This window comes from Taudactylus pleione, unplaced genomic scaffold, assembly GCF_031769625.1.
Source record: "Taudactylus pleione unplaced genomic scaffold, aTauple2 ptg000537l, whole genome shotgun sequence".
NCBI classification, from domain to species: Eukaryota; Metazoa; Chordata; class Amphibia; order Anura; family Myobatrachidae; genus Taudactylus; species Taudactylus pleione.
The window spans coordinates 9808523-9831629 of record NW_028284939.1 but is presented as its reverse complement, the minus strand read 5'-3'; the positions used below and the strand labels follow the sequence as shown (position 1 = coordinate 9831629).

The window sequence follows — 23107 nt, the reverse complement described above, 5'->3', positions numbered from 1 at the left end:
GTCGTTCGTTCTAAAACAAGGGGTGGCTATTCAAATGAACCATTCGCTCATTGCGGTCTGTTCACGCCTCTAAGTCTGAACGAGCGAGCAAAACTTGCGGTTGTAATTTTGAAAAATACGCCCCCTGGCCGCTCGCATCCTACGTCATGTCCGCTATTTATTAGATTAATCGAGTACATCGAACAGCGTATGAACTGCTCGCTATTCTTGTGGCTGGTTTTTTCAACCGCTATTTTGCGAGCAGTTCGGAGTAAAAAAAAACCCAAGTGACATGGTCAATGACGCTGCTGTATTAATTATGCACACCCATAAAATGCCCGTGTTGACCTTTAAGCACGCCTGCGATCTAATTCCACACCCCCGTTTTCAAGCACCTTCCCCTGTTACCACCCACATACGCCTCCTTCTGTCACTCAAAATAGCAGGCATTCGCTATATAGCGAACAAACGATTTTCGGCCGCACTGAGTGGTTCGCGCATGCGTATTAAAATCCGGATTTTAATACGCATGCGCAGATGTGCGAACATCGGTCAGAACGAACGAGCGGCCACTTACGAGCGGCTCTGAATCAGGGCCATAATCTGGTCATTCAGCTGTAATGCCAACTGGACGTTATCGAGTGTGGGAAAGGAGGGGTGGGGATATTGCACCTCTTAATGTAATATGGGGGATGAAAGATCCTTCCAGAATCTGCAAATGGCAATCGGAAGAACTCCCTGGATCAGTTATACTTGTCAAATGAACACAGATCGATTAAGAAAATGGGAAAATACAATTTAAATTCAAAGTGACCCCACCGTTACCAATTTTGTGGGTCTTTCCTCAGGGACACCCTGGAATGGGAGGTCCCGAGGGCAATACTCGGGAGTGTGTGGCACCTTTTATAGCTTCCTCATAGCCCCACCCCTTGCGCCGTTTTGCAGCTTGAGGAGGGACCACAATGACATCATCTGCCCACTTCACTGCAGTAGCGTGATGCTGGGGGTTTATCTGCGCTCCCAGAATTACAGGAGAGTCCCCCAAATATCGGAAGTATGAAGTGCCTGGTACTAGTAATACAAGTATATATGGAAAAGTTGGAGGATTAGAGGGAAGCGTCATTCTGTATAATGCTGTATTTCCTTTCTAGACATGAGCCCCAATAGTGCCACCATTATTACCGCACTGGAATTTGCCACTATTATATATTAAATGACCAATTAATCTACAGTATACACAAGCTCATCAAATCTAAAAAAAAAAAAGTATACATACATAGATTAAGCGCTGCAATAGGTGCCGATCTATGTATGTATACTTTTTTTTTTTAGATTTGATCAGCTTGTGTACAGAAAACCAAAAATACAATTTATCACAAAGTGATCGCCAGGGAAGCTCTCGATAATCAGCTTTCCCGAGCCGGAATGGCGTGCTAAATACTTTACCAGTTTCTGTACAACTGCGAATTCCTGAAAGCAAATATCCCACTAATAAAAATGTAAAAAATAAATAGCAAAAAAAAACCCACAAAAAACGCCCATGCACACTATAGAAATGCATTATTCAAAAACATCAAAGAATTTTTGTAAAAAATTTTTTCAATCATTTCACACACATAGAACAACACAAGTATTGCGGCTGTAAATGTAGAAAGCTACCGCCACAACCCATATTAAACAGGCATGGGTAAGTAGTGCTAGTGCCAGTGGTAACCATTTTGTATAGTGGAAGGAGCTATAAAACAAAGTTACACTGATAACATTCACATACCATGAAAAGGACATTACTGATATCTCGTCAGATCTTACTGCTTAATTACCTAAGTATATGCAGAGGACATGGGCCAGTTTAATACATTGGGCCGTATTCAATTAGAAGCAGAAAGTCCGTCTCCGCGATACTTGTTGACGATCAGAGATACTGCTTTATGGCAGGCATATTAGCTCAATTATCTATCTAAAAGACTTCATTTCCTGGCGGAAACTACTGCGCATGCGTGGACGGAAGGCACAGGTGTTCAGGCTCACGTTCGCCAGTCCTCTACCTACGGAAGATCTTGGCTAATATCATCTGGCGATAAATCTGAGCTAAACAATGCAAAATGTTTTGTGTATTGGGGGCAAAACTTTGACAAATAATAAATAGCCCCCTGAACCTGTACAAACATTTAAGTAATTGGCCACCAACATTTCAAACTATATTAATCTCAGATAGGAAAACCACAAGCATCGGATCTTCCTGCTGTTGCCTCCCTGGGAGGGAGAGCTGTAAAAACACAGTGTATCCCTTCCCAGAGGCTACAGGATCTGCGCTGGGCTGTGTGGGTGGAGTCCCTTTAAGCCTTTAGCCAATCACAAGCCCTTTCCCACGCTGGTCACATGCGAGCAGTTGCATTCCATTTTATGGGTATTACTTTTCCTCTCACATTTGACTACAAAGACGGAAGAATTTCCCTTTATATTACAACGGAGAACGAATAGAGAAGATTGCATGTAATATGAAAATGATGAAGGAGAGACATTGGTGTAATTACATGTCCCAGCATGCACTGGCAGCTGTTGACTGAAAGGAAATGCTGGTACTTGTAGTTCAAGTAAGTGGGGGCCAGTGAATGCTGGAACATTTGGTGACACTTTGGGCATACCTCAAATGTCCATGCTGTACGGTCCCATTTTACTTGACCTTGATAGGGGCTGAGCTTGCACAGAAGCGAGTGGAATTTAGTCCAAAAGTGGTTTCTGGTTGTCTTGGGGCAGGGTTTGGGCAGATCAGGATTATTTTGTCCTGATTTTGCATGGCTAAATGTTGGAATCCCTGCTCTAGACAATATAAGTGTTATTTTGGGTAAGCCATTTTTTTTTGCATGAACAAAAATTTAAACTTATTACTCTTGGACACGGATAGGGCTGGATCTGCTTTCAGCCACCGATTTCGTCGAGCCACCCTTGCGTGTAAAACAGCTGTGACATGATCACCTACACACTAATTACAAGCAATTAAGCATGACTAATTTCCATGGATTTTCCTGTAGTGGACACTGTGCAACTAACACAATTTATCCTTAGACTGATTTTCTTTGCAGAGCTGGTTAGAATAAATTATTTCCATGGTCCAGTCCCTCAGTAATCTGTAATAAGAGACACTTGCGGGTTTGGTTATTTGCTGGAAATAATGTATTGGAGCAAACAAAAAAAACTTGATAAAATCACTCATCGCAGACGAATCTGGGTATAAAATGCAAAGTAAAACCGGACAACTCACAACTCACAAATAAATATCTACTGTACATTTTGAAGAGGAGAAACAAAATATTTATCGCAAACCCCATTCATAGTAAGTTGGACATCTAATGGTTACTATCCAAACTTCTGTGAGCAAAAAACTTAACAAAGCAGGCCCCTGTGACTGGGGTCCAAATCATATGTACAGATATATATGTCAGAAAGTAAAGGGTATATTTACTAAAGTGTGGGTTTTTAGAAGTGGAGGTGTTGCCCATAGCAACCAATCGGATACTAGCGAATATCTTCTAGAAGGTCCTAGATAACTGATAAGTAGAATCTGATTGGCTGATATGGGCAACATCTCCACTTCTATAAACCCGCACTTTAATATATATATATCCCCCTAAGTGTGTGGAGTATCCTCATAGACTCCTTTTATGTTGCCGCTGACATTCTGTTCACAGAACATGTCCGCTCCCTTGTGGCTAGTAAGCCAGGCTGAGCTGTGTCTTTCTCTGCAGCCGTCATTCTCCCTGGCACGGAAAGGGTTACTGAAACCGCACCGATGGCACGGACGGTGGAAATGAGCTACCATCTTTCAGGCCGGTCTACGTGTCAGGCAATCCTTACTGACACAGGGTCGATGGAGCAATTACATTTGTTTTGTCTCATACGAACGGAATGCAATCCTCCTACAGCATCCAGAAACCTCGTTTGCAGTCTGCTCACTTGACTTGTATGGTTTAGCCAAGTGTTCCATTGTTTGCTTAGAACAATACTGATTTTCCCTGTGAAAAAATGGCTGGAGCCTAGCGATCTGTGCATAGTGTATCTCCCAACAGTTATACGGGCAAAACTGGGTTTAATACGCCCCAGCTGACCAAACACACCTGACTCCCTGTAAAGCTCGCCCACTTTTTTAAAGTCCCAGTCAGGGAGATTGCTAAACTCTTCAGGGAGTCAGGGAGATTGCTACTATTTCAAGGAGCCTCCCTGACAATGAGGGAGAGTTGGCAAATACCTGTGCTTCCTTGTGCCATGGCACTGGTCGTACCACCCTAGTTACGACCCTGCCCTGCGGTGCCCTGTGCCATGGCACTTGTCATACCACCCTAGTTATGGCCCTGACGAGCTCCACCCATGTGGTGCACGAATCAAGACACTAAAATCTGCATTCTTGATAAGTATGGTTTGTGGGTGGAGCTGCCTTTATTGGGGCGCGGTTCACTGGATGCCTTTGGGCAAGCTATCGCCCATCAGCTGTTGTGGAACTACAAGTTCCTGCATACCCTGTCACCCATATAGAGACCTGTAGTTTCACAGTTGAAGGGCCTTATACATTTGCCTGTTATACAATGCCTTGCTCCAATTAATCTAGGTTCATAGTTATACATATTAGAGGCTATCAGAGCATGCTGGGACTTGTAGCTGCATAGAGATTAGTAGGTCTAACCCGTCACAATATAATCTGCCTATCTGGTGCTTAGTGTCTCCAGTTCCCGGAACACAATGAGGGCTCTGTGTGCATGCTAGTCAGTATTACAAATAATGAATTGTTCCCTGGGTTTCTCAGCAATCCTTCTGTATGTTAGGAGAGAGGAAATGCAATTGTGAGCTATGTTGATATTGATGTAATTTATGCTACAGCACTAATTAGCAGCGAGAACACGTCTCCAGAGAGCGCACTGAGCAATGCTGACTGGCGCACACACTTTTCTAAATCATCTAATCTATGTTTGATTTAGTTACAGATCAGTCACAGACACATAAATAGATTGTACTGAATATTAGATTAAATGCTTGGGAACAGGGCAAGGGATCCAGCTACCTGTATTTCTCATGCCCTCTCTCTGGTGATGGCTAGATACATTATTATAGCAGACATATAGCGCGCTGTGTATTATAGACGACATATGGCGTGCTGTGCATTATAGCATACCTATAGCGCGCTGTGCATTATAGCAGACATATAGCGCGCTGTGTATTATAGACGACATATGGCGCGCTGTGCATTATAGCATACCTATAGCGCGCTGTGCATTATAGCATACCTATAGCGCGCTGTGCATTATAGATGACATATGGCGCGCTGTGCATTATAGCAGACATAGCGCACTGTGTATTATAGACGACATATGGCACGCTGTGCATTATAGCATACCTATAGCGCGCTGTGCATTATAGCAGACATAGCGCGCTGTGCATTATAGACGACATATGGCGCGCTGTGCATTATAGCAGACATAGCGCACTGTGTATTATAGACGACATGGCACGTTGTGCATTATAGCAGACCTATAGCGCGCTGTGCATTATAGCAGACCTATAGCAGACCTATAGCGCGCCCACGTGGGAACTGTCAGTAGCCGGAGCCAATCAGCGGCCGCTGATTGGCTCTGGGGACTGCCAGCTCCGTGTATGTTCTGTCAGCTGGCATTCGGGAGATATGAGTATGTGTGGCAACACACATACTGATAGCTGTTGCGTGGGTCGTGTGTACTCGTTTTTTTGTTTTGCCAAGTACCTGGACTACTGTGGAGACCAGCGCCAGGATATAGGCGAGTATGAATTTTTCTTTGCAGAGCCATGTATTAAGGATATTCTACTGGAGAAGGGGACCGATACATCTGGTATAGGTAAGTATGTGTGAATGGGTAGGTGTGTGTAATAAAGTTATACTAATCACGGTGTGTGTGTTTTGTCTTTTTTTAACTATTTATTTTACAGTGAAGTTACAGGTGCCACATGTCTGCTGGCACTTGTTGTTCCACAAGTGCAAAATGGCAGGCATGCTGGCACTTGTAGTTCCATTGTAAAAAACAATAGTTTTACATTATTTGGCCCCCCCATTACCTCCATACCCACCAAGCCAGGGGTATGGGGAAGAGCCCCGGGCTTCAGTGTAAGCCTGTGGTGCTCGGGAGGGGGGGGACCCTTCTTTGTGGGGTTCCCGACTCCCCCGAGATCACCTGCTTGCGCTGACCGATTTGGGGTGCTAATGCTTTGGACCTGGAGCCCCGGTGATTGGGTCTCCGGGCTGTGGCATTACACCCCGGTCGGTTGGGTCTGGTGCTAGTCTTAGGCCCTCATTCAGAGCCGCACGCTATTTGCGGTCGTTCGTTTAAAAACAAGGGGTGGCTATTTAAATGATCCGTACGCACATTGCAGTGTGTTCACACCTCTAAGTCTGAACGAACGAGCAAAACATACGCTCGTTTATTTGTTAAAAACGCCCCCTGGCCGCACGCATCCTACGTCATGTCCGCTATTTATTAGATTAATCGAGTACATCGACCAGCGTATGAACTGCTCGCTATTCTTGTGGTTGGTGTTTGCTACCACAAATTTGCGTGCAGTTCTGGCTATAAAATAACCCAGTGACGTGGTCAATGACGCTGCTGTTTTAAATATACACACCCATAAAACGCCCGTTTTGACCTTTAAGCACGCCTGCGTTCGGATCTCCACTCCCCATTTTCAAGCACCTTCCCCTGTTACCACCCACATACGCCTCATTCTGTCACTCAAAATAGCAGGCACTCGCTATATAGCGTACAAAGGATTTTCGACCGCACTGACTGGTTCGCGCATGCGTACTAAAAAGCGTACGCATGCGCAGATGTGCAAACATCGCTCGGAACGAGCGTACTGCCGCTAACGAGCGGCTCTGAATGAGGGCCTTAGTTTTTTTTACACCTATATTTAAAACCAGAACTGGTCCCTGCAGCCTTGGGTTGGTTTCTAAAATACGGTGGAACCCTACACTTTTTGTTCCCCATATTTTTAGAAACCACCACTGGCTGGCAAGCCTGGGGCTGGTTTGGCTTTTGGTGGGGGTACCTTACGTCATTTTTAAAAAAAAATGTTTACTTCTTTTTTTTTACAGGTACAACACAATGGGTATTTTCGGGAAATATTCTAGGGACCCCCCTAAAGATGTGTAGACATGGGGGATCACTTTGGGTACGCCCATTTTTAACTCCTGAAGGAAGTCGGGGTTTCAAATAGCCGTGGCAGGTGCATTTTTGCATAAATTTAAAAAAATGCGTTTTGGGACTTAAAAATATGCTAGGACCCATTTTCATGTACCCCAAATTTGATGGAACCATTTTTAAAAACGAAAAAAAGAAGCTAAGTGTTCTTCTGCATCACTTCTTCAAAGTCGGAGAAAAAAATCACCTGCCGCGGCTATTTAAAAACCCGACTTTCTTTTGCAGCCAAAAACGGGGGTACCCATAGTGATCCCCCATGTCTGGACATATTTAGGGGGGTCCTAGGATTATTTCCGAAAATTCCCGTTTTTTTTAACGCCGATCCAAATATTGCCGGGTCCCTTTTTCACCTACTTGAATACGTGGGGCACGCGTGCGATACTTTAACGCCTACAAAACAGGCGAAGTCAGCGTTAAGTCCGGGCCGCGTTATATTATCGCGGCTCAGCTCAAATTTAATACGAGCCATAGAGCGCTGTGCATTATAGCAGACATATAGTGCGCTGTGCAGTATAGCAGACATATAGAGCGCTGTGCATTATAGCAGACATGGCGCGCTGTGCATTATAGCAGACATATAGAGCGCTGTGCATTATAACACATATAGAGCGCTGTGCATTATAGCAGACATATAGCACACTGTGCATTATAGCAGACATATAGAGCGCTGTGCATTATAACAGACATATAGGGTGCTGTGCATTATAACACATATAGAGCGCTGTGCATTATAGCAGACATATGGCGCGCTGTGCATTATAGCAGACATAGAGCGCACTGTGCATTATAGCAGACATATAGAGCGCTGTGCATTATAGCAGACATATAGAGCGCTGTGCATTATAACAGACATATAGCACACTGTGCATTGTAGCAGACATATAGAGCGCTGTGCATTATAGCAGACATATAGAGCGCTGTGCATTATAGCAGACATATAGCACACTGTTCATTATAGCAGACATATAGAGCGCTGTGCATTATAGCAGACATATAGAGTGCTGTGCATTATAGCAGACATATAGCACACTGTTCATTATAGCAGACATATAGAGCGCTGTGCATTATAGCAGACATATAGCACACTGTGCATTATAGTAGACATATAGAGCGCTGTGCATTATAGCAGACATACAGTATTGCACACTGTGCATTATAGCAGACATATAGCACACTGTGCATTATAGCAGACATATAGCACACTGTGCATTATAGCAGACATATAGAGCGCTGTGCATTATAGCAGACATATAGCACACTGTGCATTATAGCAGCCATAGCGGGCTGTGCATTATAGCAGACATATAGAGCGCTGTGCATTATAACAGACATATGGCGCGCTGTGCATTATAGCAGACATATAGCACACTGTGCATTATAGCAGTCATAGCGGGCTGTACATTATAGCAGACATATAGCACACTGTGCATTATAGCAGACATTGGCCCTCATTCAGAGCCGCTCGTTAGCGGCAGTACGCTCGTTCCGAGCGATGTTTGCACATCTGCGCATGCGTACGGTTTTTAGTACGCATGCGCGAACCAGTCAGTGCGGCCGAAAATCGTTGGTACGCAATATAGCGAGGGCCTGCTATTTTGAGTGACAGAATGAGGCGTATGTGGGTGGTAACAGGGGAAGGTGCTTGAAAATGGGGAGTGGAGATCCGAACGCAGGCGTGCTTAAAGGTCAAAACGGGCGTTTTATGGGTGTGCATATTTAAAACAGCAGCGTCATTGACCACGTCACTGGGTTATTTTATAGCCAGAACTGCTCGCAAATTTGTGGTAGCAAACACCAACCACAAGAATAGCGAGCAGTTCATACGCTGGTCGATGTACTCGATTAATCTAATAAATAGCGGACATGACGTAGGATGCGAGCGGCCAGGGGGCGTTTTTAACAAATAAACGAGCGTATGTTTTGCACGCTCGTTCAGACTTAGAGGTGTGAACAGACTGCAATGTGCGTACGGATCATTTGAATAGCCACCCCTTGTTTTTAAACGAGCGACCACAAATAGCGAACGGCTCTGAATCAGGCCCATAGCGCGCTGTGCATTATAGCAGACATATAGCACACTGTGCATTATAGCAGACATAGCGGGCTGTGCATTATAGTAGACATAGCGCGCTGTGCATTATAGCAGACATATAGCACACTGTGCATTATAGCAGCCATAGCGGGCTGTGCATTATAGCAGACATATAGAACGCTGTGCATTATAACAGACATATGGCGCGCTGTGCATTATAGCAGACATATAGCACACTGGGCATTATAGCAGTCATAGCGGGCTGTGCATTATAGCAGACATATAGCACACTGTGCATTATAGCAGACATAGCGCGTTGTGCATTATAGCAGACATATAGCACTGTGCATTATAGCAGACATATAGCACACTGTGCATTATAGCAGACATAGCGGGCTGTGCATTATAGTAGACATAGCGCGCTGTGCATTATAGCAGACATATAGCACACTGTGCATTATAGCAGACATAGCGCGCTGTGCACTATAGCAGACATATAGAGCGCTGTGCATTATAACAGACATATGGCGCGCTGTGCATTATAGCAGACATATAGCACACTGTGCATTATAGCAGACATAGCGGCTGTGCATTATAGTAGACATAGCGCGCTGTGCATTATAGCAGACATATAGCACACTGTGCATTATAGCAGCCATAGCGCGCTGTGCATTATAGCAGACATATAGCACACTGTGTATTATAGCAGCCATAGCGGGCTGTGCATTATAGCAGACATATAGAGCGCTGTGCATTATAACAGACATATGGCGCGCTGTGCATTATTGCAGACATATAGCACACTGTGCATTATAGCAGTCATAGCGGGCTGTGCATTATAGCAAACATATAGCACACTGTGCATTATAGCAGACATATAGAGCGCTGTGCATTATAACAGACATATAGGGTGCTGTGCATTATAACACATATAGAGCGCTGTGCATTATAGCAGACATATGGCGCGCTGTGCATTATAGCAGACATAGAGCGCACTGTGCATTATAGCAGACATATAGAGCGCTGTGCATTATAGCAGACATATAGAGCGCTGTGCATTATAACAGACATATAGCACACTGTGCATTGTAGCAGACATATAGAGCGCTGTGCATTATAGCAGACATATAGAGCGCTGTGCATTATAGCAGACATATAGCACACTGTTCATTATAGCAGACATATAGAGCGCTGTGCATTATAGCAGACATATAGAGTGCTGTGCATTATAGCAGACATATAGCACACTGTTCATTATAGCAGACATATAGAGCGCTGTGCATTATAGCAGACATATAGCACACTGTGCATTATAGTAGACATATAGAGCGCTGTGCATTATAGCAGACATACAGTATTGCACACTGTGCATTATAGCAGACATATAGCACACTGTGCATTATAGCAGACATATAGCACACTGTGCATTATAGCAGACATATAGCACACTGTGCATTATAGCAGACATATAGAGCGCTGTGCATTATAGCAGACATATAGCACACTGTGCATTATAGCAGCCATAGCGGGCTGTGCATTATAGCAGACATATAGAGCGCTGTGCATTATAACAGACATATGGCGCGCTGTGCATTATAGCAGACATATAGCACACTGTGCATTATAGCAGTCATAGCGGGCTGTACATTATAGCAGACATATAGCACACTGTGCATTATAGCAGACATTGGCCCTCATTCAGAGCCGCTCGTTAGCGGCAGTACGCTCGTTCCGAGCGATGTTTGCACATCTGCGCATGCGTACGGTTTTTAGTACGCATGCGCGAACCAGTCAGTGCGGCCGAAAATCGTTGGTACGCAATATAGCGAGGGCCTGCTATTTTGAGTGACAGAATGAGGCGTATGTGGGTGGTAACAGGGGAAGGTGCTTGAAAATGGGGAGTGGAGATCCGAACGCAGGCGTGCTTAAAGGTCAAAACGGGCGTTTTATGGGTGTGCATATTTAAAACAGCAGCGTCATTGACCACGTCACTGGGTTATTTTATAGCCAGAACTGCTCGCAAATTTGTGGTAGCAAACACCAACCACAAGAATAGCGAGCAGTTCATACGCTGGTCGATGTACTCGATTAATCTAATAAATAGCGGACATGACGTAGGATGCGAGCGGCCAGGGGGCGTTTTTAACAAATAAACGAGCGTATGTTTTGCACGCTCGTTCAGACTTAGAGGTGTGAACAGACTGCAATGTGCGTACGGATCATTTGAATAGCCACCCCTTGTTTTTAAACGAGCGACCACAAATAGCGAACGGCTCTGAATCAGGCCCATAGCGCGCTGTGCATTATAGCAGACATATAGCACACTGTGCATTATAGCAGACATAGCGGGCTGTGCATTATAGTAGACATAGCGCGCTGTGCATTATAGCAGACATATAGCACACTGTGCATTATAGCAGCCATAGCGGGCTGTGCATTATAGCAGACATATAGAACGCTGTGCATTATAACAGACATATGGCGCGCTGTGCATTATAGCAGACATATAGCACACTGGGCATTATAGCAGTCATAGCGGGCTGTGCATTATAGCAGACATATAGCACACTGTGCATTATAGCAGACATAGCGCGTTGTGCATTATAGCAGACATATAGCACTGTGCATTATAGCAGACATATAGCACACTGTGCATTATAGCAGACATAGCGGGCTGTGCATTATAGTAGACATAGCGCGCTGTGCATTATAGCAGACATATAGCACACTGTGCATTATAGCAGACATAGCGCGCTGTGCACTATAGCAGACATATAGAGCGCTGTGCATTATAACAGACATATGGCGCGCTGTGCATTATAGCAGACATATAGCACACTGTGCATTATAGCAGACATAGCGGCTGTGCATTATAGTAGACATAGCGCGCTGTGCATTATAGCAGACATATAGCACACTGTGCATTATAGCAGCCATAGCGCGCTGTGCATTATAGCAGACATATAGCACACTGTGTATTATAGCAGCCATAGCGGGCTGTGCATTATAGCAGACATATAGAGCGCTGTGCATTATAACAGACATATGGCGCGCTGTGCATTATTGCAGACATATAGCACACTGTGCATTATAGCAGTCATAGCGGGCTGTGCATTATAGCAAACATATAGCACACTGTGCATTATAGCAGACATAGCGGGCTGTGCATTATAGCAGACATATAGCACACTGTGCATTATAGCAGACATAGCGGGCTGTGCATTATAGTAGATATAGCGCGCTGTGCATTATAGTAGACATATAGTGCACTACGTCATACTGCGTACTCCCATTACAAGTAGAAACCATGGGGTAACAGGATAAGGCTTTTCTCTATTTAAATAAATATATATTTATATTTAAAAACACTTTTTCTTGCTGCAAATGGCTGGTTATAATAACCCCATATTGTAAATATCTATTTTACCAATCACAAACGCTATATAAATAACTGGTAATAAATAATAGTAATAATATCAAGGCTTCCGGTAAGAGATCAGTTTGTGTAACAACCCTTGGTTGTGGCAGAATGCTGGAAATAATAGTAAGGGTGTGTGTCACGACACCGTGCCCAGCCTACGCTCAGATACGCCAACCGGACGCAGCTGGGTGGTTGTGACGTGGGTTTTACCTAAGCTGCCACCACGAAGAGTATTAGAATAGCGCTCTTACGTTCGCCAGACACTTAAACGCACAGTTATTACAGAAATATAGTGGGCCTCTCCAGGCAGGTGAATTCATTAGAGCACAGAGGTAACATTGATAAAGTTTTAGGATTTATTGAGAAATATCTCCAGGGTTAAATTACAAGAAAAATAGTTAAATAAACAAGACTTACAAATAGTAATAAATTGCACAGGACAGTGGCGGTTCTAGGGGTGGGCTAACAGGGCAGTCGCCCGGGGCGCCGGCCCCTAGAGGGCACCACTGAGTCCCCAGAAGGTAAAAAAATTTTTTTCCATAATAAAGAAAAAACCAGCGCCGGTCCCTCCCAGGCACCTGGCTCCCTCCCTGCAAAGGCAGCCGAAGCTCACTCCAGAGCTCCGGCTCCCGCATAGAGCACTATGGGAGGATGTCATGACGTCTCTCCCATAGATCCGTGGTCGGACCGGACGGCAGCAGACGCAGGAGCGGGGCCTAAGGTAAGTATTGTGTTTGTATTTTTTATTTTTCAGAAGGGAGGCATGGGGGCATTACTACTGGGGGCATGTCTATAAGGGGGCATTACTACTGGGGGCATGTCTATAAGGGGGCATTACTACTGGGGGCATGTCTATAAGGGAGCATTACTACTGGGGCATGTCTATAAGGGGGCATTACTACAGGGGGCATTACTACTGGGGGCATGTCTATAAGGGGCATTACTACTGGGGGCATGTCTATAAGGGGCATTACTACTGGGGGCATGTCTATAAGGGGGCATTACTACTGGGGGCATTACTACTGGGGACATGTCTATAGGGGGGCATTACTACTGGGGACATGTCTATAGGGGGGCATTACTACTGGGGGCAATACTACTGGGAGCATGTCTATAAGGGGGCATTTCTACTGTGGGCATGTCTATAAGGGGACATTACTACTGCTGGCACTACTATAGGGGGCACTCCAACTTTGGGCACTACTATAGGGGGCACTACTACTGTGGGCATTGTATTAGGGGCACTACTACTCAGTACTGTGGGCCTTGTGTATAAGGGGCACTAATTTGGGCATTGTGTAAAAGGGGCACCACTGTGTGTCCTAACATGAATAAGGGACTAATGTGTGGCGTAATTTTAATTGGGGATACTGTATTATAAAGGGAATTACTGCATGTGGCATAATGTGTTATACAGGGCATTACTGCATGTGGCATAATGTGTTATAAAAGCCATTACTGCATGTGGCATAATGTGTTATATAGGCCATTACTGCATGTGGCATAATGTGCTATACAGGGCATTACTGCATGTGGCATAATGTGTTATACAGGGCATTACTGCGTGTGGCATAATGTGTTTATAAAGGGCATTACTGCATGTGGCAAAATGTGTTATAAAGGCCATTACTGCGTGTGGCATAATGTGTTATACAGGGCATTATTGCATGTGGCATAATGTATTTATAAAGGGCATTACTGTGTAAGGCGCATTACTGCACATGGCAATTATTCACCACGAGGGGAGAGCTTGGGGGAAGCCCAGCACCTTCATAAGTGCTGGGCACGCCCCACAGTTTGATGAATTGGGGGTGTTCTGCAAGGACACGCCCCCTTTCCTGCTTTCAGTGCCTGCAGAGGAACGTCATCTACAATAAGTTGTTTTTTTTTTTTTTTTTGGGGGGGGGGGGGGGGGGGCTCAACTGTGAACTTTCGCCCTGAGCTCCACAATGTCTAGAACCGGCCCTGGCACAGGATAATTTAAAGTAAAGGAAATAGTATAAAGAATCAGAATCCTAAGGTGTCTTACGCTGAGATCTTAGAGAATCCGGATGGAGGGAGACCACCAGGAAACATGAGGATGATGCACCCTTAGCTGGCAGCTACTCCTTGAGAGTGAACACAGACAGGTAGGAGAGCTGATCAGTGTTGCCAACTCTGAAATGGAAAACAAGCAACCTATAAGTAAAAAACAAGCCCAAAACAAGCCCAAACCAATCCTAAAAAGCCCAATAAAAAAGCCCAATTTATGGGGTGTCTCTTTGTTCTCACTCTCTACCTGCCTAACTTCCTTACTTCCCTCTTCTCTAACCTAAATATGTTAGTGTATGCACAGCCTTAATATCTACCTATATTGCTTTTCTCCCTCTACACCAGCCTCCATATTTTTACCTCCTCCCTCATTTCATACCTCATTCCCTTGCCAGTCTTCAGCTGGGTACACACTTGCCGATGTGTGTACCCAGCGAAACGACGCCCGACCACGCAATATATATCGGGCGGTCGATACATACTGCATGATGTGGTGACCAAACGTCCGATATGTCGGGCACCGGCTTCATCCACTATACCAGTGTCGGCATCTGGGTCGTTCCAGGGCACATGCAGGTCGACGGAACGACCCCGAAGGACTACCCGCAGGAGTGCACAAGGTCACACATAGTGGGTACACACTGGCCGATTAGGACAATATGTCAGCCCAATCCGTAGGATCAGGCGACATATCGTCTAGTGTGTACCCACTGACTCTTCTTCTCCGCATTTCTCTCACCCCTCTTCCTTACCTCCATCATTCCTGTCACCTGTCTAATTCCATTATCCCCTCTCTATAACAGCCTCAGTCATATTAACTCACCCCCACGTACCTGCCTCATTTCCATCATCTAGTTTTCCTCACCTTCTTGCCTGCCCCCTCCAACTTCACCCTGTCCACTGCCCTCTATTCCCCAGACACAACCTCCCCTCCTCCCTCAGTCACTACTAGTTCAAAAAACACACAGACACAAACACACACTTACCTCCAGGGGTGCCTCGGCAATGCTCACTTAAAATAAACAAGCCCAAAAACAAGCAACCTTAAAAAAACAAGCTACTTGCAAAAAAAACAAGCCCAATTCCGCTTGTTATAAGCGGACTTGGCAACTATGGAGCTGATTCTTATGGTTCCACATCCCCCCTCTCCCTCAGCAGCCCCCACCCTTCCCAAGCTCAAAAATACTTTCCTTTGTTCTCCCAGGGTTTGTGTAGATGCTAATTAGCACAACTACTAGACCTGACACTCATAACTCCCTGGACCTTGAAGGTATTTTATGATAGGAAGACTGCTAGCATGAGGTGTTACAAATGACCCTTCTAGCAGCCAGTGTGACTGCATACTGGACTTGCATCATTGCCCCCCTAGGGTGAGAGCAAACGTAACAGTCAGGAAGCTCTGTCTTCAAAGATGAGCTGTCACTTGACCACTTGCCCTGGTTAGTTTATGCAGTCCAGTTTACGCAAACAGCCATTTCTGAAATATATACTTTAGGGAATTATGATAATACACACACTTTTATACAGAGCACCAGACTACGTACAGTCATGACATGGGGCTTTGATGAATTGCCGTAACCCCTGGCGATGGTCACAGTGTGATATAAAAGGAGTACTGACATTGCTGTGAATACCCCCTTACATCGCACAGGCCCAGGTGACTGCTGCTTCCTCTGTGTGCAGCATTTACCATCACCAGGACAGCGTAGAAGGAAATGTCCTTATGGAACACAATGTTGTTATTGTGACGTTTACACTTCTATTCACACAGAACACAAATAGCTGCCTGTAACCCCCCCCCCCCCCCCAGTAGGCAATCTGCTATTGTTGTTCTGAGACGTTAGTTACTCATATACCTGCCACCAACGTTCCTGCAAATTTGGGACAAAATAAACCATGCCTGTAGTCTGACCAAAACCACACCCAGAACAGTTTCTGGCAACCTCGTGCCCCTTTTGTGACTGAAAAAAATAATACAGTTTTTAATCATTTAGGGGGAAGATGTGCCCTTTTAAGATCCTTAAATACATGGCCCACTTTGCCAAGTGTTCATTCTAGCACCCTGCACCTGTCACAACCCCGTGCAGTTCCTGTTTTTGCCTAAGGTGTCGCTCTCTGCCCTGGTGCTACTAGCACACTCAGCTGATGCGCCAAACTGCTGAGATACAGACCAGAGTGTGCTAGAAGCACCAGAACGGAATGCGACACCCAAGGCCGGAAAGAGGAACTGCACGGGGTTGTGACAGTTGCAGGGAGCTAGAATGAACACCATCGCCCATTATAGAGATGAACCAGGGACAATTACCAAAGCATTAAAAATGCATTTGCCGAAAAAGGAGAGTGTTAACTCCCCTCTCCAGCAAATCGCACTCTCCTTCTTTCGGCGTCCGTGACAGACGCATGGATTGATACTGCACATGCGCCGGTCTACACTGGAGACTGTAACTATGGCAATATTGAAAAAAAAATAAACTTTATTATTTTTTGTGTGAACAAATTCCTGGCTGTATATTCCAACAGCCAAGGATAGTACTGCGTACTCTAGCGACAGCTGGAACTGCCGTCATCGATAGATGCAGCCGGCGGAGCGGTCAGTGCCACTGACCGTTCCTGACTTCGGACTCCTGATCGGCGCTATATCTAGTTATGGCAGTGCCGATAATGACGGGGACGCCCTGCGCCTCTGTCATTCAGAATATTTCCCTGCTTTAATACATGCATGAAAGCGGTAACTGCACACGTAATACATTAAACATCCGTTCATATATATCGGCCCCTCAATTCTACAGTGAGTGACGTGTGCGGGGTGGAATGGTCCTCCGCCAATATCTTCGCTCACTTTCCCTCGCACCACTCAGAAGTGCACTGGAAAATGAACGAAGATTACCTACGGTATTAAGCAGTAAGGCGCACGGTCGCACATCGCAGCGAGGGCCAACAACACATCAGTCCATCCAATGTACAGGACAAGAGAAGTGGCATTGCCTACACATAAGAATATAACTGAGCACATATAGATTATACCGCACAGTAGCACTTCTGTGCCCTGCACGCTGTGATTAGCAGTTCTGGAGGCGGTTGGCCAAATACTGTACGTGAGTCTCCTGCAGAACCCGGAACAACTGACAGGACTGTCATGCCTATTAATCCGCGCACAAGCCGTCTAGTTTACAGGAATCTCAGCATGTGCCGCAGTCTTTAGCAATTTGGCAAAGTTACTGAAAGCTGTCGGCAACTGACAAGCTGGCTGTATCAATATAATATACTTGTTCATTTAGCATTTGCGCTACTCTCCAGTTTAAAGGTGGACTCTTCAACCTGATATAAAACCACACTGATGTGTAATTAAAATAAAGTATTGTGGCTAGCTGTGCTTTGCTCTGTTCTAGTACCATTTGTTTATTTTACGTTGCTAGTATATTGTACACGTAGGGGCCTTTTTATGAAAATTACACATATACAGTAAGTGCAAAATCCCCTGCAAAAAAATAAGTTAATCAGTATCACCCCACCCCACCCCCCACCGGCCTCTTTCAGTTAAGACCATACTCAGATAAACTTGATAAATATGTCCCCAATTCTTGCAATAAGTCCTGCTTTTATTTTCAATTGGACAACCTTGACAAGAGTACAGTTTCTGTATACCTTACAAATATTCTGACTTTGATGGGACAGTCCTGATACGCGGACCTCAAAAGGAGTCAGAGTTTTACCCAAAAGGAGGCGTTAGATCAGGGCGGAGGTCATTTTGTCTCAATCTTGCATGTCTAAAAGTTGGGAGATTTCTGTATACGGACAGCCTAACCCCCTGCCTTTCCAGTACATGTGTCAGCCGGAGAGCGCGCTATACTGGACTACTCTCCCAGAATGTCCGGGTGGCTTACAAACTCTGGACTCTCGGGAGAGTAGACTAGCCTCCTGAATCCCCCCCCCCCCCCCCCCCCACTTCCCTAGTAAAATGTTTGGTACGGAAGTTTGTTGATGCTATTCACAAATTGCGTCACTGAATTGCAAGAGCCAGTACTGCAATGTTGTGATTTGGAGGCACCAGGCTCCACACCTATCACTTGGCATGACCAATGCTTCCAACATACTGGACCCCCCAGCCCTTTCTAAAAGGGGTCTTTATTGCCGCATACTGCAGAGCAGGTGCAATGCATGTGGCACCCAATCACTGTTGCTGTGCTATGCAAGGCAGCAGGGAATGGAGGCATAACTCCCCACCTTCCAGCCTGATCGGCTCCGATGGACAGGACCTTTTAAATCGGGACTGTTGGGCAGTATGTAAGAAGTTGTCATGACTCTAGTCTGCTATGCAGTAAATCACGTCCCGAATTCAGTCTCCTTACTGTACATTCAATAACCGCTTAGGTGGCCCATGGCTCCCCAGCTGCTGTGACACTACAAATCCCAGCATGGGCCACGGCAGTGTAAGAGTCACTTGCTGCCAGGCACTCACTGCTTCATCCAACAAACTAATGATACTGGCGCTTATCAGGAAAATAATAAATAAATTCAATTAAATACACAGATGTCTGTAATTAATTAAATTGAAGCAGCAAGTCTTAAACTATGGGATTTGTGAATACCCAAATACACTTTGAAAAAGCCCCCATTGCAAGGGGCGAAACGCGTCAGTGGACTTCCCCCATTCTAAGGTGTCATTTGCATACGGATGCTCCATATCGGATGTACCATCTCCGCACCTCAAAGGCCGTTTCCTGTTCTGCAGAGCGGTATTCCAGGCAATACAAGGAGGTGACTTTAAATTGGCTTTAACCCGGCAAGTATAGCGGGCTGCACAGCCGCCAAGGGAGACAGTAGCAATTGCTGAGGCAACGTCAACCCTCATCTGGCACCCGCCGACAGTCTCTGGGAAAGCCGACCTCCTCCAGACACCGCAGCGCTGTACAGCCTAATAGGCTATGGACAGGTATCATTGATTTACAGCGACATCAGATCAGACCAATTGCATTTGACACATTATTTCCATATATATATATATTTTTTTTTCTTCTTTTTTTCTGGACATTAATTTAATATATCAACTGGACTGTTTTTGCACTATCAGGTGCTCATCAATGCAGATTGCACAAGATACTCAAATGCACTATTTATTCAAGTAGTATTTTTTATTTAGTTTTATATGCTCATTAGTTTTACTGTTGCAATTTAAGAGACAATTGAATGTTTGTTTTTATTAATTGAAACATATATATTTTTATAAATAAAGGGTGTATTTTTATATGTTTGGAGCCATGGCCCTCATTCAGAGCCACTCGCAAACAGCAGTACGCTCGTTGCGTTCCGATGTTGACTAACCGCGCATGCGTCGGTGTAACACTGCGCATGTGCGTATGGCAGATTGCGAGTTTTTTTGGTCTCGTTCGTCAAATAGCGTACAAGAAGTGACATGTCAAATGTGATTGACAGAACAGGGCGTTTTTGGGTGTTGACGGGGGTGGAGATGGAAAAACGCAGGCGTGGCGAGGCGTTTTTGGGGCGTACATACATTAGCAGATGCGAGCGTAAAATGTGTTCGGACCGACTCATGCGTCACTGGATGATCCTCTTTCCCTTCAAAATGCTCGCACAGCTTAGGGTCTGGATTACTCGAACACATTGGCGATGGCCTTCTCCTCCGTCCCGGGACTCCACGATGTTGTTGCGATTAATCGCGGGTGGTCAGAAAAGCAATTAGTGTTGGATTGAAAACCGGCTTGGTATGTGTTTTGAAATCAGTTTTTTGGGCTAGCACAAAAGCGTACGCAGGTGGAAATCAGAGCTGCTAATGTCAGGATGACACAATCAATTTGCGTACATTTGTGGGGGTTTATTTTGGCCTCAATTTGGTGGTTAGGGCCTATTGTAACAATAATGTCATCATGTTTTAATTTTCTCACCTTTTTATTTTTGCCTGTTGAATTTGCCTCGTTATGTGAATTTTTAAACGTTCCTTTTGGGCCAGGATTAAATGTAACCCATATGTACAATAATGTCACAATACAATGTCAGATTTTTGGCGTAAATTTATTGGTCAAACCAAAACTAAAATAATAAAATATTTGGGGACATCTTTTTTTGGCAAAGATCATTCCCAAAATCAAACAAATTGGCCCAACATAACTGTAGACATAAACGTACAACAAAAAATTAAAAACATTTCACAAGAAAGGAGAGGGAAGTTTTGACCAGAAAGGAATATGAGCCAAGCACAGAAGGAGTGTGGGAAAAGTCGCCATTGCTGTCACCGTTTTTTCACCCGTTTGGATGGGGGAGGGAGGGCGCCAGACCGGGTCCGGGATGTCATCGGGCTGGCCTGTCCAGAGGCAGATTTTGTGGCCTCTGGACTAGGCACAGGGCTAGGCACATTTGGAGGATTGGCTGATGTTGTGCCAGAGGTGGAGGATCCTGATGTTCCGGCAGGAAGGGAGGTCGGCTCCACCATGTGCTGGCGAACAAGCTGCTCCAGGGCATTGGCGATGCGGATGTTGGCCCTGGTATTTTCCGCCAGGGCCTGACCAATGGTCACGTTGGCCGCAGCATTTTGCTCCAGGGCCTCAGCCACCCGTAGCAGACTGGCGTCCATCCTCTGCAGAATCTCCGTATGGAAATCCGATTTGAAATTGAGTTCTGTGAGGAGGGCCACTGCCTGCGAGGGGGATTGCCCTGGACTGGCTTCTGCAGGGTCCTCAGCCGGATGTACTGGTTCCTCCCCTGCCGAGCCAGCAGAAATTCGGCGGCCAAGGCTCCCCTCTGGAGCAGACTCATCCGCCTGTGTCTCTGCTAGGAAAAATGAGAAAAGACTCACATTAGAATCTACATATTGGCCCAATAACATTTCAGAGTTGGTGACATCACAAGATTTACCTGGGACAACATGAGGAGCCGCAAAGTCTGGCATGTCCGTATCCATGTTGGACACGCCAAACACCTCCACAGGCTGCACACACCCCTGTGCCAGCTCTTCTAAATCCGTCAACTCCAATGACACAGGGGTGGGACCCCACCTGTCCCCCTTGCATGCCTAGCCCTGTCCGCGAGTTTTTGCTTTAGGCGATATTTGAAGTCGCCCCATCTGTGGGAAAAAATGGAAGCCATTATCCTTTTGTTTAAAATGGTGTTTGTTTTTAGGGGGGGCAAGTGTTTACTTACCGCCGTTTGACATCCCGGGCTAGACGGACATAATCACCCACCCTATTGACAGCAACGGCTACTTCTTCCCACATTCTCCCCTTCTGGCTTAGACTCATATTCCTGTCTGCCTGTGGCAGGATGTCCACACACTTCTGAATCAAAACCTCCATCTCCTTTCTTGTGAAATGTGGCTGCCTTTTTTTTTTTGCAGCTTATACATGCGTCCTTATTATGCGGCCGCATCATTGATTGTGCGTTCCTATGATCCCGCCTTAATTTGTGCGGGAAACGAAACACTATTTATGGCTTGGTGTGTCTCGAGTCGAGGTGACGTTTTTGGATTGTTGGAGGTTACCTTGGTTGGAGTTTCTTGTTTGCGGATAAAGGAGTTGGCGTTTGGAGTTTATTTTGTTTGCTAGATTTGCGTTTTTATTTTCCGTTCTCTTTTTTGGTATATTTTTTTTTGGCCTCGTTTCTTGATTTGGTAAGTTTTGTGAAGTCTAACTTTGGTTCAATTGGTGTCTCATTGTGTTTCTTCTTGTTTTTAATTTTTTGATCCATAATTTCATATCTTTTAGCTTTTTTTTAATTTCGGACCCAAAGACCTTTTGATTTGGAATCTTATATATTTGCTCTTGGTAAGTCCATTTTTTATCTTGTATTTGCGAACTAATTAGCGCATTTTTCTCTGTTTGTATAGTGACTTGTATTTGCGAACTAATTAGCACATATTTACTACTTACTATTGTGACTTGTATTTGCGAACTAATTAGCGCATTTTTCTCTGTTTGTATAGTGACTTGTATTTGCGAACTAATTAGCGCATTTTTACTACTTACTATTGTGACTTGTATTTGCGAACTAATTAGCGCATTTTTCTCAGTTTGTTTATTAACTTGTATTTGCGAACTAATTAGCGCATTTTTAAATGCTTATTAATCCTGTAAAATTTTTTGTGGTTGCCCTTTCGCTTTTTTGGCTTACATTTCAACCCATTTTGATGTACTGTGTGCAATGTCGTTTTGCTCTTTGGCCAAATGTGTGTTTCGCATATTTTAAGTTTTGTCTAGCACAAAATTTAGAAACATAAATGCACAGACTAAAATTTATCAAATTATTTTTGTGATTAATTTCAGTTTGGACGTATCATGACAATACCCTGGCATGTAAGCAGCAATGGATGGTATCATCAAGCTAAGTTGTTCTTAATTTTCTTTTGGGGTGGGTCCAAAGCCTTACATTCCAATCTTGTCATTTCAGGTTGATCTTGGGCGGATTGTTCTGGCCATG

General features: G+C 44.9%; 1 protein-coding gene across 4 annotated transcripts in view; it reads right to left on the bottom strand.

Annotated features, from left to right (window-relative positions):
- The window catches only part of CHST8 (carbohydrate sulfotransferase 8), a 446833-nt gene that overhangs the window by 37415 nt on the left and 386311 nt on the right, over positions 1 to 23107 (bottom strand). The gene's annotated exons all lie outside the window — the stretch shown is intronic.